Below are 11087 nucleotides of genomic sequence, written 5' to 3' on the forward strand. Positions count from 1 at the left end.
GGTGGGGGGGAGGGGGAGGGGGGCGAGAGTGGGAGAACAGGGGAATCTGTGGCTATTATGTTGAACTGAATGATGTTGTAAAATAAATTTACTAAAAAAAAAGTTAGACTCCTGATTTTTGACAAAGGTGAAAAATACACTCACTTGAGAAAAGACAGTATCTTCAACAAGTAGTGCCATGAGACAGACATCTGTAAAAGAAACAACCTAGACCCCTATCTCCCACTGTGCACAAAAATCAAATCCAGCTGGGTAAAATACTTCAAGTGAAGACACCTGAAACTTATATTTCAAAGACACATAAGGATTTTCTGACTAGGATTCTAGTCAGAATTAAAAAAAAAATAGTCATAGTTAAAAAAAAGAAAGAAAGACATAAAACAACACAAAATTAAAACATATCTGTGTAGAAAGGACAGTTGTAGATAGAGTCCAGTGGTTGTTGCTTCTGATCTTCTGTGGCATCCTGAAGATTTTGAGAAAAGCTTTGCTAGCTGTACATCTGTCAGAATGTTAATATCAGGACTCTACAAAGGCCACAAGAAGCCTAGTGACAAGAACATAAGCCAATGGGTATGGAACTGAACAAAAAATTCTCAAAGGACAAGTACAGAGGTTAATAAATATTTTAAAATGTGTGCAGCACTCTTTTTTTGTGATTCTTTTATTTATTTAGTTGGTTTTTGTTTTTCATTTCATTTATTATTTATTTATTTATTTATTTATTTATTTATTTATTTATTTATTTATTTATTGCTGAATGCTGTTTATTGAACGAGGGAGGAGGTCTTAAATACAGGCTTACAGCACAATGGGAGAACCCTGGAGGGCAGAATTTCGCTACCAATGTTTTACAATCTTGCATCTAAGCTGTTAACACCCATTATGCAGGATATACAGACAAGGAACTTCCATTAAGCATTTAGGAGGGTGGAACCTGACAGAGAATTAGCATAGGGAGGATATCAAGGTGAAGGTCAGTGCAAAACTCTTACATACCAAAGAAATGAAAAATAAATCTATGAAACTCCATCTCACTCCTGTCTGAGTGTCTATCCATGAGGAAACAATGACAACAAAGGATACTAAGAATGTGGGGGAAGGGAAAATTTATTCACCATTGGTGTGAGTGCTAACAGCAGTGGGACTCAGTGTGGAGTTGGTCCAAAAGATAAAGATAAAACTTCCACATAATTGAGTTAAATGACACCTTCACATGTACCTCATGGACTCTGTATAATTCCACAGAGAGACTTTCACATCCATATCATTCTTCTCTATTCCTAAAAGCTAGGAATTAAAATCAGCCTAGATCTTCATCAGCATGAGAATGGACAATAAAAACATGCCACATATGCACAGTGGAAAGTCATTTAATTATAAAGAAAAATGAATTTTTGATGTCTACAGGAAAATGGATGGATTTGGAAAATATTGTACTGAATAAATTAAACCAGAAACAGAAAAACAAGTGTCTTGTGTTCTCTCATTTGTGGGTCCAGGCTGTGAATGTTTACAAGTGTGTTTATCCAGGAGTACACATAGAGACTAGGAAGGTAGAGGGTAATGAAGTGGCATTTTGAAAGGGGCATTGGAACACATCTGAATCCTATCTGGATCACTTCAATCTGGTGAGCGGTGAGAACATTTTCAATTCTCCATATATCCAAATTGAGGGGGTCTTAGGTGGGTGAATATAAAGTTCTATGTACTGATACCAACCTACTAACCTTCCCCAGGTCCATGATCCTTCTATAGCAGATGTGACTGCTCTGATGAGTTGTACCTTCTAAGTGGAAGATCTGGAGTTCAGAACATCTGCTAACCAGACAGACTAGACTTTCTGCAGAGACCTCACTGTCTGGGTTCATATGTGTGGCAACTTCTATGAGAAGAAACTTAACTAGAGTCCATGACCCTCACGCAGACATTTTAGAACATCTATAAGCTACAGTTTGAAGGGACCAGGTAGGTGAGAGTTGAAGATAAAAAGTCAGATTCCCTATGCATGATGGGAGTGCATCATGAGAAGAGTCCTGAGCCTTTAGAGACAGGTAAGGCAATAATAACACACACTTATGGGGACCCTGTATGAGCTATTCCTTGCTTTTATGGCTTCTAATTTAAACTTCTTGAACTCATCTTCCTGACTGATCTGACTTTCTCAGACATGATGTGAACACCCTGGTTTACATGCACACAATACACAGGCAGGCACTGGGGCACAGGATCTTATGCTGATTTCATCTGAAGTCCTAGGTACAGAGAAGCCTCCACTTTTGTGGCTGATAATGCCCTTCTGGATTGAAAGCCTTTCCAAGTCCGTGGTGTGAGTTGAGGGAATATGCACCAATTTAATAAAAGGTGATGATCTGTGGAGAAGTAAGGAGATAAAAGCTGCTTAAATATTTAGAGTCAAAACAAGAAATGAAAACAAAGAGGGAGTAGTTATTGCTGCATATTTTATATACATCACCATAATTCAAAGAGTGCCTCCATGTATTGACTGCAAATTCGCTGTTCTGGTTGATGTTTGTAGTTGGATTATAAAACGAGGTCCTAACATAGTATGTAGTAATCTGGTATAGTATAATCAAGAAAGGTTACATAGCTTGTAAAGAATTTGGATTTATTTGGGATATAATCATATACCATAAGAAAGCATGATAAATTGGTGAAGTGTCTTAAGGGCTTCAGAAACAAAATATTATATTGACACAAATTTACTGTGTTGAATGTCAAATACAAAATGTTGAAGAATATTTACATACATGACTTGAATATATTTGTGATTACCCACAGTTGATAGAGTAAATAATTTCTGGAATTCTGTTGTCAAATTAATAAAATATGTGAATGATCCAAGTGGAAGACTTCACAAGTTTAGATTTTATCAGCAAACAAAATGAAAACACAAAAGAAATGGTGAATGCAAGAGGAGGACTCAACATGAAGCTTTATTTCAATGTGACAAAAAGATGAATACAGAATTAATGTAGCCTAATATGATAACCTAAAAAACAGCCTATGGGATCAAATGCCAAATTATAGCTTTATATGTGAGTGTTCAGACAGTGAAGAACAATCATGCTTCAAAGCTCTTTAAGAAACATAGAAGCTAGTTTTTAAGGTATTTCCTCTTAGCATATGTTTTCTCCCTAATGTGATGAAGTGAATTCCTTTCTGGCCTAAACAGTATGGTGTAGCACTTGGGGGCAAAGATGATGCCTAAAAGTGATGCATTAGAAGCCAAGATAGAGAGGACTTCCATCCCCACCATGACTTTTCCCTTGGTGCTATGGTAGACAGGGAGGAAGCTGACCCAGACACTACAGAACACAAGCATGCTGAAAGCCAGGAACTTGGCTTCATTGAATGTTTCAGGCAGATTCATGGACAAAAAAAAGCCATGAAGCAACTCCCTAGAGCCAGTGTTCCCAGGTATCCCAGGATGTAGTAGAAGGCAAGAGCTGAGCCTTTGTTGCAAATGATGATGATGATGTGTCCATGTTCTGAAAGGACATCTTTGTCAATAAATGGAGGAGAGGTTGCCAGCCAGATTCCAGAGAGAACAACTTGCAGCAGGGTGCAGATGGGAATGATGAAACTGGGGGCTCTTGCTATCAGTAGCCACCTCCTCATTCTCCCTGGAGCAGTGATCTCGAAGGCTATAAGTACAGTGAGAGTTTTGGCCAGCACAGTGGAAAGAGTTACAGTGAACAGAAGTCCAAAAGTGTTCTGCTGCAAGATACAGGTGACTCTGCTAGGATGGCCAATGTACAGCAAGGGACAGAGAAAACAGAGGGTCAGAGTGATGAGCAGGATGTAACTGAGATCCTGGTTATTGGCCTTGACAATGGGAGTGTCTCTGTGCTTCAGAAACACCTCAAGAACAACAACTGTGAGTGAGGAGAAGCCCAAGGACATGAAGGTGAGTGTCTTCTCCAAGGGGTCATGATAGGCCAGAAATGTCACCCTTTTCTGTAGGCAGTAGCTCTTCTTTGTATTTGTATAGTGAGTTTCTGGACACTTCACACACTGGTCCATATCTGGCAGAAATGCAGGTAATTATGAGTAAATACTCAGGTTTGCCCTTTTATTCTAAGTCACTTCCCTGCTCCAGAACATCGAAATGTTATCTGAACCATCTTGCTTTGTTTCAGATACAAACACAGAAGGATTAAACTCCATTTGCCTTCTGCTTCATGCTGACAGAAATTAAACAGCCCCAGTGCTTTCTCTGTTGTTACTCATACGGTATCCTCACCTTAGTGACACTGTGGTATCTGTTTTATAAGTCATTAGAGTGCTGAAATACATTGAATGAACCTAATTTGGCTCTGACATTGCCTCTTCATCAATACATCTCCATTCTTAAGAGGACATGGGAATTCAGTGTAATAGAAAGAATGTACTTTGACATCCTTATCTTACAATGGTATTCTTTTATATGTTTCCCAAATATACTTACATTCCTAAAGTGTAGATGTAACCATCTTGTTAAATAAGAAACACAGGGCCAATGCAGAGATGAAAGCTCAAGAGGTCTGAGTAATAAGTAATGGCTAAAAACCTTACCCTTCACCTGCTGCTCCTGTCCTTCCCTCCGCAATAGACCTACTTTCTGTGTTTGTCTTTTGTATTGACTTTCTATTCTGTCTTCTCATTGGTTGTAAACCCAACCACATGACCTCGTCATCACTGCCCATCTATACAGACCTCCAGGTCTTCTATGGTTGGTATTGAGATTAAAGCCATGTGTCTTCATGCTGGTGGTATCCTTCAACACACAGAGATCTGCTTGTCATGTGATCAGGATTAAGGTGTAAGGTGTGTGCTACCACTGCCAGACTTCTGCTATGACTTGCAATTAGCTCTGACCCCCAGGCAACTTTATTTATTAACATACAAATAAAATCACATTTTGGTACAAATAAAATACCATGGTGTTCTCTATTTTCTCATTCTTTGAAACATCCTGAGTGAGTTAGTATTTTTAAATTATTAGAGCCTTGAAACACTTCACTAGTGACATTATTTTCATAATTCTGCACAACACTACTATGAAATAAATAAATAAAGAAAGAAAGAAAGAAAGAAAGAAAGAAAGAAAGAAAGAAAGAAAGAAAGAAAGAATTGCTCATACATTCTAAAGTATCTGTGGAAAAATATTTGAACACTTTGTTCCTGATATCTTATCATTTTTTTTAGATTATCATGCATGCTATGGATTTTTCTCTCATATTTTCATTAAATATTTCTATATACCTTTTTGTTTTCAATATATATTTAACTGTCTTTATACCATCACATTCCATTCATACTCCCTATATAATACATTTTGATCTTGATTTTCCCCTCCTCTATTTCTCCCAGATCCTCCTGATCTCCATGAACACACAACTCCACAGTTTCTTCCTCTTTAAAATGGAAACAAAACTCCAAAAAAACAAGCCAAACAATTAAGATCTCTCTCTGTGTATCTCTTTCTCTGTCTTTTCCTCTCTCTCTCTCTCTCTCTCTCTCTCTCTCTCTCTCTCTCTCTCTCTCTCTCTCTCTCTCTTTCTTTCTCTCTCTCTCTCTCTCTCACACACACACACAAACACACACACACACACACACATGCACACACACACTCAAACTATAAAACAGGAAGCAAAATAAACTATAAAGGAAAAGTCCAATAAAAACAAAACTGAGGCTAAAGAAAGCAAATGAGACAAAGATACATCTGAGATCATTTTGTGTTGGCCATCTACCCCTGGGCAACAGTCCTATACTTAAGGGTTATTACTATAACCAGTGATACTTCATTGGGAAAGCTTAGTATTCCTTTATAAGTGGGCATCAATTGCAGAAATGGTCTTGGTAAGGAGTGGCAGTTCATGTCCATGTCTTTATCTGCATGCTTTGATCACATCTGGATTTAGCCTGGGCAGGCCCTGTGCATGCTACCACAGTGCATGTAGGTTCTTATGTGCCTCAGTCCTGTTGTGTAGAGTTTATTTTTACTTTTGTTGATATTGTTAATGAATTAAAGAATTAATTCAATTTTTAGTAGCATTAATTCTCTTTGTCAATATATTTGTTTTTCTTCCATTTCTTCAGCTTAAATACCTATGCTCATTTCATTCATTTGAAAATAAATAAATCTATTTTTAATTCATGTGTGTGTGTTTTCTATAGGTCTAGAAACCATGAACATCCTGGCCCTGAAGCGACCAGTATAGGGCAGTACTGGAGTTACAGAGACTGTGATCCACCATGTGTGTCCTGGAACCTGAACCTGGATCCCCGGAAGAGCAGCCAGTGCGCTAAACTTTGGAGCCATCTCTCAAGCCCACATCATTAGTTTCTGAAGTTATAATTTTACACTGTACTTTCATGTTTCTCCCCTCCATTGTTACTCCTTCTCTTCTGTACTTGGAGTATTTATTTTGCTCTTAATGTCCTAGGTCATAATAAAAGCTTCATATGCAGAACTCCATCTCTTTTTAAAGAAAGTTATCTAATATGCAAGCTATACAAATTACTTCATACAGTACTAAACATATTCCTTTATGGAATAGATTCAGATTACCCTACAGTATTTGAGTGAGTAGCTATTGAATTTTCAACTGTCTAATATTTGTGCGTTATTCTCATCCTTGGCCTTTATTTTCCTTTAATGTCTAGTTATTAACATGTAGCCCTATGGAATTTGCCTGTGCTGGGTGAATTGCTCCTCCTTTGTGCAAATGGAACAAGCACATGAATCTCATACATGTCCAGTGTGTATAAGACATACGCATTCAAGGTAATGATGAGGTGCTCCATCTTGTCAACCTCAATATATTTGCCTTGTGATTGTGAAGGAAGATGTGCTTTTTCATCTTTTCTGACTGGCATAACTCTGCTCTCCCACCACAGACTTGAACTCTCTGAAACCAAAAGCTCCAAGTTCAATGCTTCATTTTGTAAGTTCTATTGGTCATTGTTTCTTGTCACAAAAATAGACAATAAACTGATATCAAAGTTGGTAGCAGGGAGTGGGCTATGGTCATGATTATCTGACCATGTTGTTTATTTGGACAAATGTGGAAGAATTGGGGACTTTGGAATAGAAAATCAGTTGAACACTGTAAGTAGACCTTAATAAGCCATCCTTGTAGGGGATTGGAAGACAGCAGTACATAGGACAATTCAGAATATGGAAGCCCAGGTCAAAAGATTTCAGAGAGGAACAACATTTGCAACTGGGTTTGAGAGCATTTCTGTGACCTTATCCTAAAAATATGACTGGGACTAAATTAAAAAAATAGTGGGATCATTTAATTGATGGAGGAAATTTCAAAACAACATAGAGTTGATGTTCTCATGCGGTGGTTAGTGATCAGGCTTATGCAGGTGTACAATGAAAAACCATTAAGTGGGGCAAAAAAAACCCACAAACAAACAAACAGATGAACAATAAAAGCCAGAATGTGTGGTTAGAAAAGGAAAAAGAGCACCAAGCAATGCAATACTGGTGCTGAGGTTTGTGCTGAAAGATAAAGGATTAAGGAGAGGCCTGATCCATGCACTAATGAAAGGAGGAGTATGTTTAGGGCAAGATGTCACCTAGCTAAACTTCCAAATGGTGAGAAGTAAAGACCTGAGGAATTTTCTTCTCCTAAAAAAGCAAGAAGAAAAGAAATCTGCTTCAAACAGTACTCAAAAATGTGAGATCTCATCCCACAGAAAGAGATGAAACTGACAGTGTTGTCCATAAGGTAGCAGCTGTAGAATCATGATAGATACATGAAATAAGGGGGTTACAGAATCTTCCTCAATATTTAAAGGCTGCTTAGGCCAGACATGTGGCTGAAGAGTCTACACATATATAGTGCATGAAGGTCCATTGTTTGAAGCTGTGAAAGTTAAGATTGGTTTACTTTGGAGAATCCAAGTTTCAGATATGTCAGCACCAGGAGATATCTACCAAGAAGATGTTTAGATAGAGAGTGGAACCAGCCTACAATAGAGGAATATGCTGAAAGCAGTGAAGCTGGAACGGAAAGGTCATCCAGGCCTTTCACAACAACATGGACCTACAGGCCTAGAATTATTCCCTGTTTCGTTTTGGTCTTGCTTTTGTCCATTATGTCATCATTATGCCTTTATTTCTCAATTTAGTAATACTAATATTTATCCTGTGCTTTGGAAGAAGTATGTAATTTTTTTTTTTTGATTTTGCTGGGAATAACAATTAAGACAATGTCTTGAGTTTCAGTAAGGCAATATTTTAAATAGTATTAAATGACTATGGGGACTTTGGAACTTTGATTAAATGTATTTTTTAAATTATATGCTCATGAGAACACAGGTGTTGGTAGTAAAATGTGGTGATTTTAACAAGAATGCCTCTCATATATCATACATTGCCATGCCTTCTTCCCAGTTGCTGGAACTATTTGGGAAGGATTAGGAGGCTTCCTCTGGTAGAAGAGACATGTTGCTGGGGGAGTAATTTAAGAATCATGCCGTTCACAGTGTGTCTTTACTGCCTTTTCCTTGTGGATCAGTGTATGGGTTCTCCATTGTTCTTGTTGTCACACTGTCAGTTCAGTCAATTATGCAGATATACATAAATAGATAGATGAAAGATAGATAGATATAGATAGATAGATAGATAGATAGATAGATAGATAGATGATAGATGATAGATAGATAGATAGATAGATAGATAGATAGATAGATAGATAGATAGATAGATAGATAAGTAGATATTGTTAACTGGCAATGAAGTGGTCTTTTGAAACTGCCAAGTCCAACCTCAGTGACAGATCTCTTTCAACAAGGCCATACCTCCTAATCCTTATCAAATCGTCCTTCATTTGCAGACTAAGTATTCAAATATATGAGTCTATGGTGAGTTTTTCATTCATATGTCCAAATATGGTTATGTTCTGCCTTCATGAACTGTAACTATCTGAAATTAAAAGTCCTTCTTTTATAAGTTGCTTGGCCATGGTACCTTTTCATATCAATAGAAAAGATACCAAGACAAGCTGTATGGTGAAATGAAGCATAATACTGTGGTGCTGGAAGAGTAGTTTTTTGTAGGCAGTCATGTCCACAATGATTCAAGAACACAAAACAGTATAAATTTCAATGTCAACGGTGTGTTATTTCACTGGGAAAATTCAACTGTAACCCATGGTTTACTAAGAGCTGGAAGAAAGAGGATTGCCTTACTGAAGTGAATTGATTACAGTTCACTTACAGATGTTTTCCATTTGTTTATATATTGCAGATGTGGACAGCTGTGAATGTTTTCTGCATGATTAGTATTTACCTGTCTCATTGGAAATTTCATTCTCTGGGCAAGAGGTACACTCAAAGCAACAGTAGCTCTGCCCTCCTGGTGAGTTTTTCTGAATTCAGGATCACAGCCTTCACTGCATACAGACTGAGGAATCTGAGAATAATAAAATAAGTGGTAGAAAATATTCAGGATTTTATGAAATGTGTCATAGGTAGAGTGTTTTCAAATATAAAATTGTTAATTTGTTTTTATTGTCTCTGAATGCAGATAGTTGAATTGTTTCTACTAGTAGAATGAGTCATTCAAAGGTCCATGTGGTCAGCACTTGACCTTGATAACACAACTTTGCTGGAAAATTGTTGAAAGATAATAAGGCAAAATGTGTAGAGGTAAAAATTTAGTTTGTTGGTAGCATGTCTTGGTGAGAACCAAAAATCTACTGTCTCTTGACTCCTGGATACAAAGTCATATACATTTTTCTTCCATAGTAATGGTTCATCTTGTCAACTTTATAGGTCTTAGAACCACTATGGAAACCAATAATTGAGGATTATTGCAAAAGGTTTTCTAGATTATGTTGCTTGTGGTTGAAAATCCTCTCTAAAATAGGTAGCCCCAAGTTATTGGCCATAGTCCCAGAATGAGTGAAAAGGAGGAAAGGAGAATAAGAGTAGCCTTCAGTTATCTCTACATCCTGTCTGTTGATGCAATGTGAATAGCTACTTCTACCCACTAAAAACATGGCTTTCTGAAGTGATTGAATATACCATCAAACTGTGAGCCAAGAAAAATGATCCTATATTTTTTATTAGGTAGGTTTTTTTTTTTTGCAACAGCCAAATCAACAACTAATACATCTACACATTTTACTCATGTTCTTCTAATTGACAGGCATCAAAAAGCAAAAGACCAACTGATCACTGACTGAAACCTTTCAAGATGGGATCAAAATAAATATGTCAAGTGACTCATGACAAAGATAGAAATAATCATAAAACAGATACTATGTTTATGTCATTAAATAAATAAGCAGATTGGAAAATAAATAGTTCATCCAGCAAAATTAGTTATGAAGACAATTCTTTTTATTGGTGGCCATTATGTGTCTATAAATGGGCTTTGTGTGAGCAGTGAAGTGTCATGAAAGACAGAAATATAGTTTTTGAAATTTACATACAGGTCAAAATACAGAAGGAAGATGAAACCCACCTCTGTGAATCCTGTGGCCCACTGTATCATGTGATAAGACAAGGACAATTTCTGGCACTCTGGAGCATATGAAGAAAATGTTCCTACTTTTGCATTTATCCCAAAACCTTTTGGAAAATTCCAAAAATTGAGAATGTCATATTCTACATATGATTACCTTTTCTGATCGAGAACCACATGATCTCTAGCATGACTGATGAATTTTGTTTTCCTTAAGAAAGGGTGTAGCTAAAAGAGATGCATGCTGTTATCTTACATAATCTCCAGAGAAGTACAACAGAGGCAGAATCAGGAAACATCTTTTATTGATTTTAATCCCTATTATGAAAATCACCTTTAATATAGGTACCAATCACATCAAACAAAAGTGCAACATGAATTTTAAAGAGTCTTTATTAATAAAAACAAACATGAAGCCAGGTATTGGGCTGAATGCAGGAAGATCAGAGAGACAGAACAAGCCACCGCTAACCTCACCTGGTAATCTTCTCAGCTGATCTTGTTTCCTCAGACTGGATGCCTCTGAGCCCTTATCCAGAATGAATCTCAGCTAAACTACTGCTCCAAAAACTAAAAGCTTAACCGGCCAAAT

At 37.1% G+C, this 11087-nt stretch overlaps 1 pseudogene; it reads right to left on the bottom strand.

Annotated features, from left to right (window-relative positions):
- Positions 1–3118: 3118 nt before the first annotated feature.
- LOC143266769 (vomeronasal type-2 receptor 116-like) overlaps positions 3119–11087 on the bottom strand; it is a 32247-nt pseudogene continuing 24278 nt past the window's right edge.

Source organism: Peromyscus maniculatus, chromosome 1, assembly GCF_049852395.1.
Source record: "Peromyscus maniculatus bairdii isolate BWxNUB_F1_BW_parent chromosome 1, HU_Pman_BW_mat_3.1, whole genome shotgun sequence".
NCBI lineage: Eukaryota > Metazoa > Chordata > Mammalia > Rodentia > Cricetidae > Peromyscus > Peromyscus maniculatus.